At 40.4% G+C, this 20,881-nt stretch overlaps 1 protein-coding gene across 3 annotated transcripts in view; it reads left to right on the top strand.

Moving 5' to 3' along the window:
- The first annotated feature begins 12,773 nt into the window (after positions 1-12,773).
- Positions 12,774-20,881, top strand: part of tpst1 (tyrosylprotein sulfotransferase 1) — a 36,341-nt gene continuing 28,233 nt past the window's right edge. The window contains exon 1 of one of the 3 annotated variants that reach the window (XM_044032044.1): positions 12,774-12,977. The gene's annotated coding sequence lies outside the window, so the exon portion shown is untranslated. Of the gene's footprint in view, positions 12,982-20,881 lie in introns of all 3 variants that reach the window. The other 2 variants (XM_044032043.1, XM_044032045.1) reach the window with 2 other exon arrangements.

Raw genomic sequence — 20,881 nt, 5'->3', positions numbered from 1 at the left:
ATATTCATCCATCCATCTTTTACCACTTTGTCCTCCACATGTGGCTCGCGGTGGTCGCTGGTGCTAATCTCACACCCTGAAAAGGTCGCCAGTCCATTACAGGACCACAAAGACATAAACCACCATCAACTCACACACTCACAGTCAATTTAGAGTGTCCAATTTGCCTATTACCCAAATCTGCATGTTTTTGGACTGTGGGAGGAAACAGGAGAACCCAGAGGGGAGAACATGCAAACTCCATGCAGAAAGACCCTTGTTCTGACCGGGTCACAAATCCGGTTCTTCTTGCTGCAAAGACAAGCGTGCTAACTACTACAGCAACCGTGTGGCCCGCGATATACATCAAACTCAGTCTTATACAGTAGATACTGAAGCGTCATCATTGCCTCTGTAAAATACCTCATTGAAATCAGTCCAGGCCTGATTTTAATCACATCTTCTGTAGTTCAAGTGAATAAATCCCGACTGTCGTCCTCAGCTCCACCACCTATTTCACATTAAACATCATCAAAACAGCAGCTTTCCATTTGAAAAACATCAAAAGACTCCGCCTCTCTCTCTCTCTCTGTCTCTCTGTCCCACTTCAGTTCCATGATACATGCCTTCATTACATCCCATCTGGATTAGGTCAATTTCCGTCTCTTCAGTGCATCCATATGAAACCGTAGCAGACTGAAATGTGTCACAAAACCTTTACTCTTCAACAACTGCACTAACTCTCTGGTGAAAACATCACACAAGTGTTTTATTTTAATGCTTTTCTATTGTGTATTGTTAATATCCTTATACTACAATGTAGTATCTGCTTTTACTCTGTGTTGAAAGGTGCTGTAAATAAAACACTATGATTCTGTGTTGGGCACTGAGATGATATTTCAACATGCTGGAACCTGTGAATGTACCAGCCGCGTGTGTTTTGCTGCAAGGCAGAACAACAGAGTTGCTGTTGGAGAGCAAAGATCTGACTCACTTGTCACCAGCTGCTGCTGTTGCTAGTATTTTGGTTCCTGTGTCAGCTCATTTTCAAAGAGGCTATAGAAAGTAGGAAAAGAAAAAAAGAGCAAAAGAGTCAGCATTCTCAAGGACACACTGTATCTGCCCGTGGGAATCAATCTGCAGACACGACCACAAATATTTGTGTTCCAAGATGTCGTCCGCAGTCTTTTCAATAAAGGACATTAATGCATTTTCAGGTTTTCTCCTCCTGAGTCAGACTTTTCAAATGTTCTCTGACCTAATGGGTCCAACCTAATGGTTTAAAGTCACATTAGAATGTTCACGGTGCACGGACTGCATTTATACAGCACTTACAGTCTTAAAAACCACTCAAAACACTTCATGTCACATTCACCCATGCAGCACTTTTAAATAATCATTCCATGCCCAAAAGCTTTTTGATCCAAAAAGGTGCATGCTACTATTTTACATTCATACAGATGAGTGCAGAAATCAGAAACAGTATTTTAAGCCCCTTGTGGTGCTTTTGTTAGAAACATGGTTTTCCGTCATGGAATCAACGTCCTCTCCATAAAATCCCACTGAAATCTCCTCAGAAGACGACCTTTTGACATTTGACGCTCTGGAACTGTGGTCTGCTGCCTTGTGTTACACATCGCCACCATGTACCACTAAGTATGTCCCTTAGGAAATGTAATTGTGAGTGCAGCTTAGTGCAGAAATGTCTTTTTTTGTGACATGGGGTTGTTAAACAGCTGTTTCTTTCATGAAGATTGTACATGATTGTACATGTAAAAATGTCACTACATCGAGATTCTAACTAACACTGATTAGGCGTCAAATTACATCTCCATGTACTGTATAAGTTCAAATGGGCCTGGGTGCTCTGCACGTCACACAGTTCCCACCCTCCAAATAATAGAAGAAGCCACGACACAGACGGAAACAACTGTGAGGCAAAAAATGTGGCAAAATTCATTTTTTGGAGGGATGAAGGGACCAAATTTAAGATCGGTAAGATTAGATAATTCAATACTTTGAAGTCACCTCGTGTAGCAGACACTTCATTCTATAAATCAATTCCCCACTCGTGCTTGCATACTTGGACAAGGACAGTAGTCTAATTAAACTGAGTGGTCGGACTATAACCATAGCGAGACTTGTTGCAGACTTGTGTTTTTAAACTAGTGTACAGCTGTGACCTGCAATACCAGGTGTGGCCACCACACGTCAGGGATTACTGTACAGAAGAGCCTGCTGATGTTACTATAGACAACCTAGACTACATTCTCAAAGAAAATGTTTCAAACCCAACCTTTTTTTGGTTTTCTCCAGGTTCTCCGGTTTTCTTCCCACCGTCCAAAAACATGCAGATTTGGGGATTGGGCAAATTGGACACTCTAAATTGACTGTAGGTGTGAGAGTAGATAGTTGTTTGTCTCTATGTGGCCCCTACGATGGACTGGCCATCATAGGTGTCCCCCGCCTTTCACCCTATGGGATTGGCACCAGTGACCAATGCGACCCTCATGTGGAGGATAAAGAAGAAGATGAGTGAGTGAGATGAGAAATAAGACCTGTTGCTGTCTGATTTACTAATGGACGTCACGTTTCTCAGTCCTCATGACTAAAACATGCAAAAAAAGGGACAACTGGAAAAAAAAAAGCAATTAGTCACGATGGATATTATCTGGTGTAAAGTCAGCACATGCCGCTGTAGAATAATAAATCAAAGTTAGAGCTGTAAATCCATTAAGCTCTCCATGGGCCATTACTTGCCAATACTGACAACAGTCCAGTAAATCTATAAAGACAGAAGAAAAACGCCCAAGCAGCAAAAAAAAATCACCATCCTCCCCTCTAATCTCCCGGCTATCAGTTGCTGCAGCATCAACCAAAGATGTGATCCGTCATGGCCCTGACAGACTTAATGAGCATGTCCGGGACGACATATTCGACTTTCTGCAGCTCAGCCGCCGCTCACAAAGTCATCTTGGAGGCAGAATCTCTGACACGGCACAATCAGCGGGTCCTTATTGGAGGAGTCTATTGTCCTGATTGAGCTCAAGTTTCACCAATGAGGCACCAGCCTGGGCCAGAACTCCCCAGAGCATTACCAAAGTGGGAAGGAAATACAATAAAGTGTCAAGGCCAATTAAACTGTAAATGCATTAGGTCCAGCTCCTCCGCTTGTTAGCTTCTTTGTAGCAAAATGAATGTCAGAAAGTTGATGCCAGTCACTTTGCATAATGTAAAATGTTGTAACAGTTTGCTGTCCTGCTCATAAATTGTGAAGCAGCAGTCTCCACCCGGGCCATTATGGCCATTAATTCAGCCCTGTCTCTCTCTCTGTGTCTCCCTCTCTCTCTCTCTCTCTTTCTCTCTCTCTCTGGCCAAGAGATGAAAACCAAAGAGTGATGTTTTAATGGAGTGCAGCATTGATATGGTTCAGCAATGTATTTCATCACTCCCACCAGCCATTAGCCAGTACTGTAGCATTTTAAAATTTTAACACTTGAGTGTTGGCGCATGGCACGTCATAAATGACAGGCAAACGTAAATACGAACGCCGGCTTCCATGCATTACTCTCAGGTGACAGTGAATCGATGATCGACTTGTTTGTGTACAAACTCAGACTGAAGTACGGTTCATCTGCTGATGAATAACTCGTAATCTCGGCTCAGGGATTTGGCAGCAAGTTAAGTTTTGAAAGGGTCAATAATTGATATATGGATTATGAAAGCTTTTCATAAAAAAACATCACTGATCATGTTGTCCAACAACATTGACTTGTGACGGGTAATTATGATGCTCTTACAGCGAATATTGTTTTGTTTTCTTTGCCCGTGCCTGTGTTGGTGTTTTTCTCTGACAGCGAATGCCTGACCTTCTGTTTTTCCTGCATGTCACAAACAGCTCACAGCAAAAAAGACATTAAAAATAATGATTTTCCATCACAATTTACAAAGCACTCTAATGTTTCTGTTGACTGAATCCATATATGTTTTTCAGTGGGAAATATGTGCAGGACCTGGCATTAGTGATCTACAATGGTCTACTTATGTAGAGCTCACAGTAGCAGCTCCATAGTAAAGCTCCCTGTGTGTTCAAAACAAAATGATGCTCGAGACGCAGCAGATCAGATTTCCCTAAGGGGATTAATAAAGTCTATTCTATTCTATTCTATTCTATTCTCTCAGTGGTTCACATGACACGCTGAGCCAGTGGATGTCACATGAGCTGCAAAAACAACAATGACTTATTATTATGAGCCTAGACTCTAAAAAGTGTGAAATAGCAATATAGCCTTTTAACACACTGAGCAGACACGGATTCATTTGGAGCCACGTGTCTGTGGCTCTCAGTTTGGCTCAGTCTCAGCTCCTAAATTCTACACGGCATTCAAGAGCTTAGTCTGGCACTCTGCAGAACAGCAGCAGCAAAAACTGAAATTGCCACAAGGATTGCACTTCATTTTCTTACATTTCAATTTTTGCAAAAGATATGGAAGAAGAAGTCGCATTTTCAAAGAATGGTATTAATAATAAACATAAAATAGTGACATATGTTCACACGATACACAAAGTGCTCGTAATTCCATAAGAACCTTTTGATATCATGTAAATAAAGTATCTGAGGGCTTAGCTGTTAATTTCACTATTTTTCCATTCCACCTACAGACACATCTTCAAGATGACTCTCCTTACTGAGGAAGATTCCCACAAACTTTTACAAAAAAACTCCTGGAAACCAGAAAAAATCCACTGTCTAGAGGTGAATGTGGAAGTAAACTGACTTAAATGGACACAACCCTGCCATGGAAAGGATAACCTTGCAAAGATGGGGCTGATATCCAAGACACTGGAGAACTGTGTTTTCTGGAAAAGAAAGTTATGAGCGGCGGAACTCCCTGGAACTTCCTCGGAGCAAAGCCGAAGAATAAATCGTCTGGCTGCATGGGAGGACAAGCACCTGATAAAACTCAGAGCTCTGAGGTCTGTGATGCGGCTGGCAGAGCACCTCCTCTACTCCTGCCCCTTGTAGAACACAACCATGGACAACAATGAAAGGGAGAGTTAGTAAAATGTCCCAAATATCTGGAACACACTCCCAGAAGAGTGCAGGTTTTGAATCTAGTCTGAAACCCTCACTCCATTTGCCACTTAATTTGAATAAAAATAAAATGATCATCACAGCTGCACCTCAGCCGTAACTGTAACCTCACATCTGTGTTTAAATGTTTCTATGCCTTTTATATCTTTTATGCTGCTGCTCTATGACTCTCTTTATGGTACAATCCCTGCATTTGCAACCAGGGACGGGTATACCGAACTCTGTACTTTCAGAGTTGCAAGTATTGAATGCCGTTAAATTGAACGGAGCCAAATTACAGTATCTTAAGCTGACGTGACGAGAGATTACGAGTGTAAGTAAATGAAACCAAATCAGACACAGACACTTGTTGCTGCAGGTACAAAGCCGGACAAGACAACGCCTGCAACCTGTGGAAACACCTGGTGAAACAGTAAATGTATGTGGAGGTCGGAGAATTCAGCGTATTTCAGAGCCTGAAAGAAAAGTCACCCTGTGCAGTCTGCTGCAGCTGAGAGCCAATGCAGTGCGTGGGGGTAAATAGTCACCCCACCTAGAGGAGAGGGCAGATACCAATGAGATTTTCCTCCCTTGTATGCACCTTCAGTTTTTAAAAAAGCAGCTTTTATTTATTTCACCTATCCAACTCCCTTAAAGCACCCCGAAGAGATGAAGGAGACAGTGAGCTGAAACAAGAAAAGCACCTACCTAAATATGCTCTCTGTGTGTTAAACCACTTCTTGTTTGCTCTTGTTTCCTCTCCACACTCTAAGTTAGGGGTAGCATTACCCTAGACTCAGCTATCTGTTACAGTTATTCCTCGAAATATGAATCGTTTTGAAACAATTTACAACGGGCTACATCACTTATTCTAAGAAAAAGAATAAAAATAAGAAATTCTCCATCAATCATGTTAATGTCCTGCTTCCTGCAGTCATCACTGCCCGGCCAAACACAACTTTGGTTTAAATCAATCACATCAGTGGAAGAAACATGAGCTCTATCTGTATTCTATGATTCTCTGTTTGACTTTTTTGGCGTTTTATCCAAACCTCATCCTGCCAAAAGAACTGCACTGACAGTTGGTGGAGAGATAGTGTCGGCCCTTGTGCTGGACCGGTTATGTGATCTGATATTCTGGACTCTGACTCTCACTCATTGTACGGTGGCCCTGAAGGTCGAAACACAACGACATTACAGACCAGATTACACCATCCAATCATATTGAACCATCTTTTGAGAGTATTTGTTGTTTTTCAGCATCATGTTGTCTATCCAAAAAAGGCAAAAAGTACTGAAAGTTACCGATACTGTGCAGTGCTCGTGAATCTGGGTGAAAGTGAAGGTACACATCAATGTAGTATTTTGTTCGTGGGACGATTGCCGAGAAGTGACTGACAAGAGCCAATCGGAAAGTGATTGCAGGTAATTGTGTCATAAACCCTTATCCTAATTTTCCCTCAGTCTGATTGCAGGATTTTGGTGCTGCACTTTAAAAGAAAATGATTGGAGGGGGACAAATAAATGTAAAAGATTGATAGTTTCTAAAGGAGTGTCTTTCTAGTGGAGAAAAGTGATGCAGTGCACTACAAGATGCCCTTGCAAGTGTGTTCCCTATGGGCGCCCTTCCATCCATCTTCCACCGTTCAGGTCAGGGTCGTGGGGGTAATAGTTTGAGCAGAGAAGCTCAGACTTCCCTCTCCCCGACCACTTCGTCCAGCTCTTCCAGGGGAATCCAGAGGCGTTCCCGGGCCAGCCAAGAGACATCATTTCTCCAGTGAGTCCTGGGTCTTCCCTGAGGCCTCCTCCCAGTGGGACATGCCTTGAACGCCTCACCACCTGGAGGTGTCCAGGAGGCATCCTACCCAGATGCCCAAGCCACCTCATCTGGCTCCTCCGAATGCAGAGGAGTAGCAGTTCAACGCTGAGTCTCTCCCGGATGAGCGAGCTTCTCACCCTATCTCTAAGGGAGAGCCCAGACACCCTGCGGAGGACGGCCATTTCATCCACTTTGTCTCTATCTCGTTCTGTCAGTCACCACCCACAGCTCGTGACCATGTGAGGGTAGGAGCGTAGATTGACCAGGCTCGGCTCTTTCTTTACAAGAACACCCCTTTTTTTTGCAGTATGTGCCCTTGTAATGTTCGCCCCCGTCCTCCCAAATGCATGTGCACGCCACTGCTGTTGCCCCTAAAGGCTAATATGTCTCTAGATGTAACCGATGTGTTCCAAGATTGTACACGATTCACAGAAATGAATTATTTCAATTTACAGACAGTTTGACTGATGGTCTGATGAATGAGGCTCCTTTGGCAGCGGTGTCTCAGTAGGTAGAGTGGGTTGTCTTTTAACTGGAAACTTGGCAGTTCGATCCCCGGCTCCCTTTGTCTAAATGCTGATGTGTTCCCGATGTCCGTGCCAGCAAGTGTGTGAATGGGTGAGAATGATGTGTGATAGAAGTAGGGCTGCATGTAGATGCAGTGTATGAATGGGTGAGAATGGAAAAACTTTTGTGCAAATCTTTTCCAGTGATCGTCAAAAGTAGAAAACAGACCTTTCAGCATTTACTATCGTTCTCTGTCAAATTAAGTTTAAGTGAGTAATAAACAAAATGCTCGAGGTTGTTTGAGCCATAAACAGCAATCACTATACTTGATAACAATGTCTTTTTTTTGTTTTTTATTACTGTCGTAGCGATTTGAGGCAACAGCTGTCACCACCTGTTCGTACAGTTACCATGGTTACGTGTTTGTGCCACTCTACCCTGCAAGAATAGACCAGTAAGCATTTCCAAAAGAGCCTTTTTGATCAGAACCCAAAGCTAGATTGTTCCTGCTAACAGAGCATCTATACAGCTCCCTGTGCTGGATTCACTCTTCTCTAACATAGTACTCACTGTCAGTACGTCAGATAACATCAGTGCTGTAATACATTATTACATTACATCAAATCTTTGTGAATGTTGCTGTGCTGCCTGCATGTTTCGCAGTTTGTATCTGCCTCCTCTGCTTCTCTGGGTTTTGGATCGTTTTTGGCTTTTAACAGGAAACAACTGACAGCTAATTATAAAAGGTGTTACACATAGCACTGCAACAGTTTTATCATTTTATTTATTATTTATTTATAAGTCTTGAAGCGACCTGTCTGTCTACCTACGCTGCTTTAAGTACGTTTACAGGTGATTCAGATATGAATCAGTCGATATGAGTGAAGCTGTCCTCACAGTGCTCTCTCCTCCACTCAGCTTTTGACAGTGTTTGTGTCTCTCTGTGTTTTAAGGACTGAGAGGAGGGAGTGGGATTTAATAGCTGCTGTATAGCCTGCTATTGTAAGCTTTTTCAGATTTGTATTAGTTTCCTCCTTCCCCCAGAAAGCTTTCTTCATTAAATGCTTTCAGGATGTGAAGAGGATTTCAACAAATAACATGAATCAAGTGTTTTGGAAACAAATTAAGGGCTTAAGCTTGAAGACAAATTTCAAAATCAACAACTGCTCATCCAGCAGCACTTTGTATGTGTTGCTGTGCAAACAAGGAAGGACAGTGTATATTTTCTACTGAAAATGGTAAAAAACAAGACAAGCACTATATTGAAAACAACGGATGTTTCAAAGGTGGATTCTACTGCCAAAAATAAACCTGGTGTGGAGAGTCAGTAGGAGGAGATCCACAGGGGGCAGTAGAGGGTCTGTACCGGAGCTTAAACATGTATATTTAACATGTTAAGTGGAAGTCTGGAAAAAACTTGTAGACAGAAACTTTTTGTCAGCAGAGGCAAGTCCTGGGCAGTAATTGTACTTTTCTGCAGGACCTGAAACAGGTTTGAGAAGTTTGAAAGGTTTAAAGTGTATTTGCTTCTTCGGCTCTTTTGTGGAAAACAACTGTAAAAAAAAATATGACTGGTGTGAAATAAATGAACTTAACATTACTCAAAATCTACCATATGGACACTGCAATGTCACTGTACATTATTACGTACTGTGTACACAGTAAACACAGAGAACTTTGGCAAACACACACACACATATGCAGGGTAAGGCAAAGGTAATAACAAGAGCCCTCTCTGATGTGATTTTCTTTTATGAATACAGCAACCTACTAGCTCATATTACCAGCTCCACACCTTTCACAACACTAGACTGGAATGTGAAAGGTAATACTGTATTTTCTGTCGACCATGTGAAGATTAAGGTTGAGGATATCAGAATGTTACAAACATTCAACATCCTGGACGTCCTGTCATGTCAGCAGCAGGTGATTTTCTTTTTTCCATACGGCATGATGATTTTTGCTTATGTCTGGTTTTATGTCCTGATGTGAACCAGCGGTTCCACTGCTGCTCCCTCAGTTGGTTCAGGGTGTCTGTGCTCATTTGGTTTCTCCAGTGGCATTTCATCAAGGAGAAGGCCTGCTCGACCTTGACTGGGGCTAGAGTCATTACCTCAGCAATGCCATAAGGATGGCTGATCTTGCTGCTATGGCAAATAATGCTGTGGGCAAGTGTCGGAGGAAGGGACAGGGACACATTCCTAAGTGGACATTGTTGACTTTCAAATGATGTAATTTATGCAAAGTTCAAGGGCAATTTAAACAATTTCAAAGGCACTCATTTCCTGCCCTGGTGTACATGGCAGTCCTGCTGTTCTTCCCCACACCTTGAGAAGACACTGAGCACCCAGTGTGCACAGTTACTGCTCTGCCATAGATGAGTCTTGAGGGAGTGTTGGCCGAACCTTACTGTCATATCAAAGTACGCAGTGTCGTTGCAATTAACACTCAGTGGTAATGAGCACTTATTTAGCGGTATTAAGATGTCAACTGTCCGATGACTAGCCATACATCTGGTTTGCATGGATCAATATGTCATTAAATATTCATCTAAATATCAGATTTCAAGACATGTGATACGGTGGAGGTTCCTGCTTGACTAATCGAGTTCCTTTTCAGTGTTTTTGCACTTGTCCTCTAAAAATTATCATTATTATTATTAGGATATTATTGTCATATGGGCTTTAAATGAGGGTCGTCAGGGTTTTGTGACAGTTGAATGGTACATACATTGCCTTGGGCAGCTAATCATTGGTTTGAGTGGTTTGATGGATCTTTACTGCTTGTCTGCTTTCATCATTATTTCCTGTCTTCTACTTATTGTCTGTACACAAATGAAGCAAATAACCCCCCAGCTTAAAATAATATGCCTACCAGGGAGTATGTAGAAAAGAAATAATGAGACATGAGGATCAAAAAAACCTGAATGCTCATCATTATGTAGCTGAGACTTAGATGTACTGAATAACTGCAACAAAAGCTGCATTTTCTACCATGCACTGCAATAATGCCCCAAAGTGTGCACTTCAGTATGTAGTGTTCCCTGCATCCTCTCATATCAGTTCACATGCACTATTGAACCCTGCTAGAGATGCTGAGTGCTGGTTTCTGTTGACTCTTCACTGTGACTTGAACCAGAGCATCCACAATAATGGCATCATTGATCATTGGCTATGTTCTGTGCTGCTGCCTTCAAAGCTCCCAGTGCCATGAGAAATATTTGCGACACAGTAAAGTAATCTGTAATGTGGTGAGAGGCTTGATCGCAACCCCCATTAACCCCCTGAAGCCCTGTGTGCTTTTAGTCCAACTGCTTCACTCTGTCTTTGACCTTCAGGCAAAGATAACTGTGTTTGCTTGCTGAGGGGCTTTTGTCTCCTCAATGTGACCAATCTGATATTGAAGAGAGGTCAACTTGTGTAATGGTCAGACTTATTCTAAAGTCTGTTGAGGTACAGCAGACATATATTCAGTAGGCTATTACTGAGCCAGACAGATTCCAGCACATAAAATCACCTGATATTGTCTGATGTCTCGGCTGAACTGCCATTTTATGATGTGTGTTATTGTCTGTGATGATGCAAGTTTAGAAGTGGATGCTGTTGTTTCATTTCAAAAGACAGAGGGAAGTAACTGGAGGCTTTTCACACACTCGCACTCTAGTCCCCCAGAAAAAAAAACTATTCTGTACAAAATGGCTATATTCTCTACAGGAAAAAAAGTTAAAATGGAATGTTTTGCCAAACTGACCAGACCGAAGGTTGTGTGCATTTAGATTAGTCCAAATGTCAAACGACGTTGTGATACCAAATGACAATGACTACATCTGTAGACATAAGTAATGAAATGTTGGTTCAGAAACATGAGCTCATCGTTCACATGACACAAGGTTAGATTGGTCCAGTCTAAAGGTAAAAATTACATGGTTCAACGTGGTTTTATTTTTTTTATTATTATTTTTTACATCATCCTCTAAGTTAAAAATAACACCAAGATGTCATACAGTAGAAATGGCAACTTGGGGAGTGCCATGCAAAGTGGCTTCATGATCAGATCATGTTTTGTTAATGTACTCCATAGTGAGTTGAATCTTTAAAACACTCCTGAACTTTAACATCCTGGTTAGTTTAATCTCACTGCATAGATAAATTCACCTGTGTGTCATCACATTTTAAATGTAATTAAAAGTAAAGTAATTCATTTATGTGGTGCTTTCTAATAATATTGCTTGATAGAGAGAAGACCAGGGCTCACAACCAGGGCTCGGAGCAAGGGTCTTTCTGCGTGCAGGAAAAGAGAGGATGAGGTTTGGAACACTGCATTACTGTATCACAGTTATTACACTTCCACTAATCCCAATAACATGTTCCAGTCTCTGTTGTAAAATGTTGTGATTGATGGTGTCAAATGAATTGAGATTAAGCAGGATTAGTGTCTACAGTCTCAAGCCATGAAAAGTTAATTGGGTGGTTTGTTGGATATACAGTTGGTCTGCAATTGATTTAGACATCAGAGTCAAGGGAAGATTTTATCAAGCAATTCTTATAGATAGAAAATAATGATGATGATTGTGCTAATGATAATAACAACAACAATTATAAAGGTTTATTAACAGTTTCTCTGACCTATTTTAACTTGAAAAGGTAACAGAGTGACAGCGTTCTGGCCTGTGAGTGCAATTTGACTTTTGTCTTAGCAAATCAGAGTGTTCGACATGGAAAAGAGGATGTGTTGGTGACATACTTAGATCATTCATAGTAACAACATGGCCAAAATCTATACTTAATTCGATGTCAGCAATGGCTCATGGCAGACATGTGGCTTGACAAAGCAGGAAAGGTAAATGTGTAATTAAGAATGTTAATTACGTCTTTGTTCTATTTAGGTGAGTGTTGTTTGGAATTAAACACAATAATATACTAAAGCCAATTAAATCCAACTTTATTTGTAAACTTTACAAATACAGTAAAGTGGAACAAAATGCTGTACAGAATAATCAATAAAAGACAGATTGAATAAAACTGGCATTAAAGCTCATACATACACAAACTGAGAGAAACAGGTATTTTGTTTGCATATACGCTAGAAATCAATCATCTTTTACTTCAATTCGTGGAAAATGGAAACAAAAAGTGGTGTTCTCTCCTGATGTCTACAAAAGACACCGAGTCGAAATGATTTATTTGCATAACGTTTTAATTAAAATCAATATCTCCAGAGGTGATGATTTAATTGAATGTTACGTAGCGAACCTGAATGTACTGTGCTTTTAAATCTAATGTTGTTCCGCCCAAAGCCGTATGGACCAATCAGCATCTCCGACACACAACGCCCTCTGAATCTGGACCAATCACAGCATGTCTTTCATCACCGGAGAGCATTAAGTTGTAGCCGTCTGCTTCATATCGTTATCGCCACAGACCGTACGTGAAAGGAGCTCAACAAGCCTGCCCTCAGTGAAACTGACGCCGTGAATGTGCAGAGAAAATGCCCGGAAAGTAAGTGTGGAGGACGGCGGGACTGCCCGGACGCTCGCACTGGTTTCACTGGAAGTTTTTTCACCGAGAAACCCGAGTCTCCTGCGCCGCATCAGCAGCAGTGGGTAGGTTTTTTTTCACGCTGTGGTTCTGTTGCAATGTTCCTCTCCTTCCCTTTAGCCCAGGAGCAGCGGCTGTGAACGTACGTTGTGGCACGACTCTGTTGGAAAAGCCCAATTCGTCGTTTTCTGTTGTTTTTTTTTAGCTTGGACACAGCTACTCCTCCTTTTTTAGTGACTGTTATGTAATTGCTGGTGTTGGGCATGTTGGCAGTGAAGGCTGTGAAATGTACGAGGCTCATAGAAAAACACACCAGTGGAGCCCGTTTCACATGAATCTACTCCGTATCATAATGTGCGTTGACAGATAGCACCGTTACGTGCCGCCCTCGGTGCCTGTCCGACACAAATCTGCTCCGTTTATTCACCATCGTATCTCGAAGATAATAGCAAGACATTTTTCATCATCTTAAAGATGTAACTCTTCCACTGGAGACGCGACATTTTAGAGGAATTCAACTTCTAACGTGTCCTCAACCGACCTTTTCCTTCCAAATGACTCCGGTCATGGTACATTTTGATTTAGTGCTTTAATGGTAATCACACTAATACTAATGACGGTGATTATTATTTATTAGCTCCTAACATTTTTAGGTAAAATGTGCAGGTTTAGTGATGCAGTTTGACACAGAATTGGACAGAGGACCATAAAATTAAGTTAACTTACAATGACATATACTCTTTTCCTGACGCTGATTCAACTGCAGTATTAAACTACTTTGGTCTGAGGGTTCCTCTAATGTGGACTAATGTGGTCTAATGTGACAGTGTGACTGTTCTGGCCTGTGAATGCAGACTTAGGTCGTCACAGTGGTCGAGCTCATGCCAAAGAGGATGTTATTGTGACACGTTACATTTCCACATACAACAAAAGTAGAGCCAAAACATCAGTATGATAAAATAGTTTTGATATTTTGTCAGACAGGTAAAACGTCTGTGGGCAGAAAATGACTAACACAGAAACATCTATGGTAAAACATTCAATGTCAAAGTGTGTTTGCATAATGCCTGAACATAATTGGCTACAAAGCACTGCTATGTTGCTTTTAAAGAATATTATATTGTGATAATCATTATTTTCCAGTCGTACTACACCTGCAACCAATTATTTTCATTATCCATTAACCTGTCCATTATTTTCTTGATAAGTGGATTAGTTGACATTATGTAAAATATCAAATGGCTTCCCGAACCCCTAAGACGGCGACGTCCTCAAACATACTGTTTTTTTGACACCATAAAGGTATTTTTTTTTAATGTCACAGAGCAAAGAAATCTGAACATGCACAATCACAGAATACCCTATACCGATATCTGAGGTTTAGAATTGGCCCAATACCGAACGATATGTCTCATTGTGAGGAAAAGACTGGGATCATTCTTTTGTGCAAGGCAACATCAGACTTGACTTCAACATTTCTTTACTATTTTTTAAAAAAAAAAACATATAAACAGATAAATGTATTGAATTACTTATTTATTTAATAACAGTGCACTAGTACAGCAATCTTAAATCAACCAATAGCTTCACAAGCTTGATAGACATTCAAAATAAACAGTCAGTTATTTGTTAATGGTCTAGTACAAAAATGATTTTAACATCCAACACAAAAGCACCCGAATAAACCAATAAAACCAATAGCTCCTCTAGCTTGATCAAACAACATGTAAAAATAGACAGGCACAAAACCTCTTTGAAATGGTTCAGTCAGTGCAATTAGTGATTCATTCGTTAACTCTCATCCTGCGTGCTGTTAAATTTAAAAGTGACACGGGGGAAACGTCACAGCTCCAGATATCTGTAGTGAAACTCAGAGCTTTGACAGCTTTTATCTTCTCTAATATCTTTTTGTTTATTCAGCTCAATGAACTCTGCATGCTCTCTGGTGTGAAATTTCTGTAGGTGCTTGATTAAGTTGATTGTGTTCATAACCTGAAGTTTTACAACCGCCCCTCGGAACATTTACTGCGCAGGTATTGCAAGTAGCTGTGGAGTTTGTTGGCTGAGGTAGTGTGAAAAATTTCCAGCTAATTGATCCTTTCGCTTGCTTCATTTTGAAAACAATGTGGGCTTCCGCATGGTACATTGCTTGCTCCACAATGACACTCACAGCGCACAGCATAGAATTAGATTGAATAGATCGGCCGCTATGGATTGGCCCATTGTCATCGATACCCAATCTAGAATTTTCTTCAATGTCAGGACCGATACTGATACAAATATTGGATCAATGCATCCCTACTGATTAATCGTATATCAACATTGCTGGCAATCAATTTAGTAGTTGATTACTAATCGATTAATTGTTGCATTTCCATGGTTAGATCTTGTCAGAAATCACAAATCGCACTTTATTGTGTTGTGGCCTGCAGATGTGGTCTAAATTTAGTGAATATTACTTGTATAATGTGTTTTTGTATGTATGTATGTATGTATGTATGTATGTATATATACAGTGTGTGTGTGTGTGTGTGTGTGTGTGTGTGTGTGTATATATGTATATGTGTGTATATATATATATATATATATATGTATATATGTATATATATATATATATATATATATTTCTACTCTTATTTTCACATAATAGTGTTACTTTTTATAACTGCAACATCCCACATTGTTGAGTGACATGATAATTGCTTGTTAGTATTTTATGTAAACATTGTAAATACTTGGCTCGTGTGTAAAAGAAAACGCTTTGTATCAGTTGTCTTAAAGTGGGGGGAAAAAAAGTTTCCAGTGTGCAACGAGAGGCATGGACTTGTATTGTGGTGGTGGCAGGAGCACATCTGCTCTGTACAGGTGGTCTGAAGGGAAAAATACTCTCATGCAGTTGAATTCACAGTATTTCTCAGTGGATTGGCTTCCACAGCTGCAGTGCTGGATCAGTTGGACTCCAGCTCACTTACACTCTCATTTCCTTGTCTGAAAAGAACACGCAGCGCTGCATCACAGTTATTACACAGACTCAAACAGCTGTCTCATTGCTGTGGCCAGCCAAGGTTTCAACTGGAGATCAAGGCCCATATTCATTGGATCCCTCCAAAAAGAGAATGCTACTCAAGGACTTCCTGATGCGGGGGCCTATACTCATCAAACCTCCACAAATAGAACAAGGTTGACAGCTTGCAGATAGGTTGTTTTCTTCATTTTACCTACATTGATAGGTAGTCATTAATGTGACATATGCAGTCAAATCCTAATTGATGGGAAACAAGAAAAATGGCTGTTCATGAGCAGTGTCCAGGAAGAGCCGAGTTCTTACTCAGCAGGTTTTGTGACCACCCACACACACTGGCCACGTTTCCTTGGTGACTTGATGTGTCTTCTTTGTGTGGAGGGAAAGAGTGGACCTATTGTATAGTAGCAAAGTGGAACGAGATGCTGCTTCCAGAATTGTTTTTCTGGGTTTCTCCTGTTTCTCCCCAAACATTTTAACTGACGTGAAACTCTTGTCGATCATGTATTGCAGTCATCTTGATGATAACTACTATGTCAGTATCCCATTATATTTAATTTTAAGATCACAAGTTTACATTTTTTCTTAACTTGTCATAGGGGATGGGTCTAAATTCTAGAACTACCCACAATATTTGGTTGCTGTTTATTCCCAGAAGCTTTTAGAACAATGCATTGCATTGTAGGAACATAGTTTGAGTAATGCTGTTGCTTCACACAAATGACAAAAAAAAAATAGACACAGACATAGAGATAGACAAAGACATAGATAGACCATGGACCAAACAACACACAATCTGAAACGTCTTGATTGACAACAGCAATTTTTAATGAATTACCTGCCATCTAATAATTGAGTCCTTGAGTGGGCTCCAGGTAACTCAATTACATAATAGAAACACTGAGTCTGGATGTATGCTGAAGGTTACTATGGAGAAAAGGATGCTTGCAAGGCCTCATTAATCCACAACAACCTCACAGTTTAGCAACCTACGCACTCTCTGTGAAGTTGCAACCCCAAATCAGAACGTAGTGTTTCCCAACCACTGTAGCTGATTGCACAAAAGCTTAGCTTAGTTAAACAAACACAGCAGTGTGTGTATTTTGTTTGTGAGGTAGCATGATGTTTACATTGGGTAGGTCTTATTTACACTGGCTGTCCTCTGATTTAATTGAAAATTGAATTGAAGTTGTTATGCTTTTGTTAATAATAATTAAAGAACAACAACAAAAAAGACATAGGAATGTTTACTTGTTGAGTCTGCCATTTCTTTAAATAACACTAGTTTAGACAACCCCTTGCACGACTGACAGCATAAGCTTTGATAGCCAAGAACAGTTAGGATCCCTAACTCTTTGAAACACTTGTCATATAATGTGTATGTCTACTACAATTACCTCTTTCTTTGCCACTGAAAATAGTGTCTTTGCTACTGAGGGCAGGCCACATGTAGCAAACTGGCTATTAAGCCACTCTAAATCACTTTAACGTTCCTTTAAATTCCTTTACAGTGACGGTCCTAGGTCAGACTTGACTCTGCAGTGACCCATTGTCGCTTATTAAGGTACTATGGCATGAAACAAACCTGGAATGGCTGTTTAGCATGCTAATTTTGTGTAACTTTCTTAACCGTTGAATTAGTTAATAACAATATTTGATAATATTATTATAATAATAATAGTAATAAATGTCTTTTTCTTTGTCAAAACTTGAAATATTGTACATTAGTGGCACATGAGTTATGTTAACCAAATAAACAATGAGGCTGTTGCTTAAAATAGACGCTCGTGCCTGTCGTCAATTCCGGCTGCAGTGAAATTCTGACTCAGATCTGAGTGTGATACACAGATATTAACCCAATTCACTACAGGAAACATGGTTCGCTTCCCACCAGTCAATGAGGTTTGTAACCAAAGGAGAGAGTTTGTCAAGAAATGTTTCTATTTTACGTCTGTTTTCAGCACTGTTGGATGAATGTGAAGAGTAGTACTCCACAAGCAGTAGCATCATGGCTGAAGCTGCTCTTTCCTCTGCCTGAGTCACAGCAGTATGTCCCAGTGAGGGTGCAGCTCAGAGGCCTTTTCAGTTTGCTTTACTCTCGGGCATTTTTGCTTCTTTACTTGCTAATTATATTTGTCCTTTGGTTAATGTGCATCCTCTGCTGTGTAAGGTCGTTTTCAAACCTAATAGTCCGCTAGACTCGGTACGATTGGGGGTTGCAACATTCAGCCGGTCCCAGTTTGCTTTCACACTTTTACACTTAAGTGAAACGAACCAAACCTTTTGAATGACGTATTCCCCTCCTTGCATGAGGCATCAAGAATTACTGAAGGAGAAGACAAGACAAGACAAGACAAGACAATGAACAAGAAAACTCACTCATCTATCGGTTAATGCAGGACAACTTCTGTTTCCGCCACATGAGAGCACATATGCCTTGGTTGTGTTTACTAACAGTGCTCTGCGTTGTAGTCCTCTTCCTGAATTTGGTTCACTCACAGCGAACCAGGACTTATATTTTAGATGGACCAGCGTTCGCTTCTTTGGTGCGCATCAGAGTTCGGTTGCACATTCACATCTCCCCAAAAAAACTTTCAGAGCAAGCAAACTAAGGTTCGAGGGCTAGTGTGAATGCACCCCAAGTCATAACTGTATGTGAGATGCAGACAAATGGATAATTAATAAATTCTTAATATCAATTTATCGACTAATGGCTAATCTTTAATGTACCTACATGCTAACTTCATTTGACGTGTCCTCTGAGATAACAACACTGATAGCCGTGGTGTTGCGTTTGTCCCACAAATTGATGTCGACCAGTAGCACTTACGTACACAGATTCAGCTCCGCCTAGAACACCCACGTCTTGTCACAAGCAGATTGACTCATCTGTGATTCTCAGCCTGTCACTTTACTGATTAGTAGTGCCATTCATTGTTGTATATGCAGTTGCTGAGTGGTCTGCTGTACCAGGTGAAGTTGATTTATTAGAGTGTTTCTTTGCTTTCACAGGGGATATTGAAATTGATTGTGCTGACTACATGAGACAGGATGTTCAGATGCATATAGGACTGTTTGCCAATACTGACTGCACACTACAGCTCTAATAAGTGCACTGTATAACTCATTGGGTCTATGATTTTTTTTTTGTGTTTTTAAAACATTATTTGTGGTGCTCATCTGATGTTTAGACGTAGTCATGTTTCAAGCGCATCTCTGCAGGCTGCATTATGCCTACTGGAATGAGTCTTATATCTGTTATACAGTCCAGCTAGAATATGAGGGGTTCACTCATTAGGAATAATATGACTGAGCCTCAGGGGCAGAGGTCACAGACAGGACAATGGCCATGACCTGTTGATTGTTCTTGCAGTTGTGTGGAAGCTATTAGATCGGAAGCCTCATAACTTGTACTCGTTTGTCTGTAAAAGGTTGAAAGTTGGAGACGAGGAGTGGCCACTCTGTTTCTCTGGAACATTGTAATATAATGGGTATCTAATTCCAACGTATTGCAGTGAAGGCTGTCAGTAGTTGGCTACACAGTTATTGCCTATTCACTTGTTTACATGGAAGCTACTGACATGTACAAAGAGTCATATTTGTTTGATGGGCTGGACAAAATTTTAAAATGTGCTAATATTGATAATCTGGAGAGCAGATAATTAAAAAAAAATTTTTTTTCACCTGAGTGAAAGTTGAAGAAACCAGTTAATCAGTTACAAACTGTTTCACACATCTAAGGTAAAACATTCAAAGTGACTATATATACGTTATATCACAGGTGTGTTTGTACCATTATATAATATTTAAATTGAATATATATTAAATGTTTGAAAAAAACTGTATTGCAATCAGTAATTATTGTATTATTGTACCACCCAAATAATATATCCTTGCTGAAGCAGCACATTCATATTTATAGTTATCAACTTTCTCTTCCTTCCTTCCCTGCTCACCAGCATCTGTAGTAAACACCTGCTTTGACTGTGGAAAGAATGGACAGATGTGTGGAGTATTTTAATGGTAGTCATTCAGTGTAGGAAGATAGTGCCAGTGTTTATTCTGGTAACACAAAAGCAGCTCTGCTCTCTTCTCCTGCTGCATAATGGTGATGCAGGTCCTGTGTGTGTTGCATTGCAGTGTGCTGCTCCAAATGGGCTGTGTGTGGTCACATGTCTTATTTTGAATACTTTAGTTATTTTTATACATACATTGGACACTGAATAAAAAGAAAATGATCCTTTTATTAGACAGAATTAATATTGTAACAATGAAGCTGTAGATTTCTGTTATAGTAACCATGTTCTACAGCTTTATTAGTGCTGATGTCCTGGTTTCACATAAAAGAGGAAGATCTCAAGGTCACCCCGTCTTTCAAAACGGGAGATAGAGGAAGTATTTGTTACATTGTGTTCTTATAAGAGAGTTATTGTTCATCCAACACGACGTGGTTGACCTTTTCAACATGATGGAAATGGACCCACAAAACTCTCACCTCACACATAACACCAGGTGCCACCCTTGTTATTAACGTTTGATGTGGTTGGGTTTCACTGTTGCTCCGTGGAGAACAACATCAGCCTCAACTGCTTTTCCCCAACAGATCAATGGGAGAAATGCGCTGCAAGGAGGATACAGTGTCCGTAACAGGAGAGAAGAGCAGCAATTAATTTAACACAAACACATTTCAGCCCTGGTGTAAGGTGTAACACGACACTGGTCTGAATCTCAACCACAGCCATGCATAAGGCTTTACCTCTGAAGAAACTGTATCTACTCATTTCTGACAGTTTTCCTTTCCTTATTGGGTAAATGATTTTCATATATAATGAGATAACCTGTACATATTTAAAAGTTAGTAAATTTAAATGTATTAATATTTAACTTTTTTTTAAATCTAAATTTTAGATTGATATTGCTGTGGTGCACTGTCGGTTCACTTT

Source organism: Solea senegalensis, linkage group LG8 (genome assembly GCF_019176455.1).
Source record: "Solea senegalensis isolate Sse05_10M linkage group LG8, IFAPA_SoseM_1, whole genome shotgun sequence".
Taxonomy (NCBI): domain Eukaryota; kingdom Metazoa; phylum Chordata; class Actinopteri; order Pleuronectiformes; family Soleidae; genus Solea; species Solea senegalensis.
This window is presented reverse-complemented; position numbering and strand designations above follow the sequence as displayed.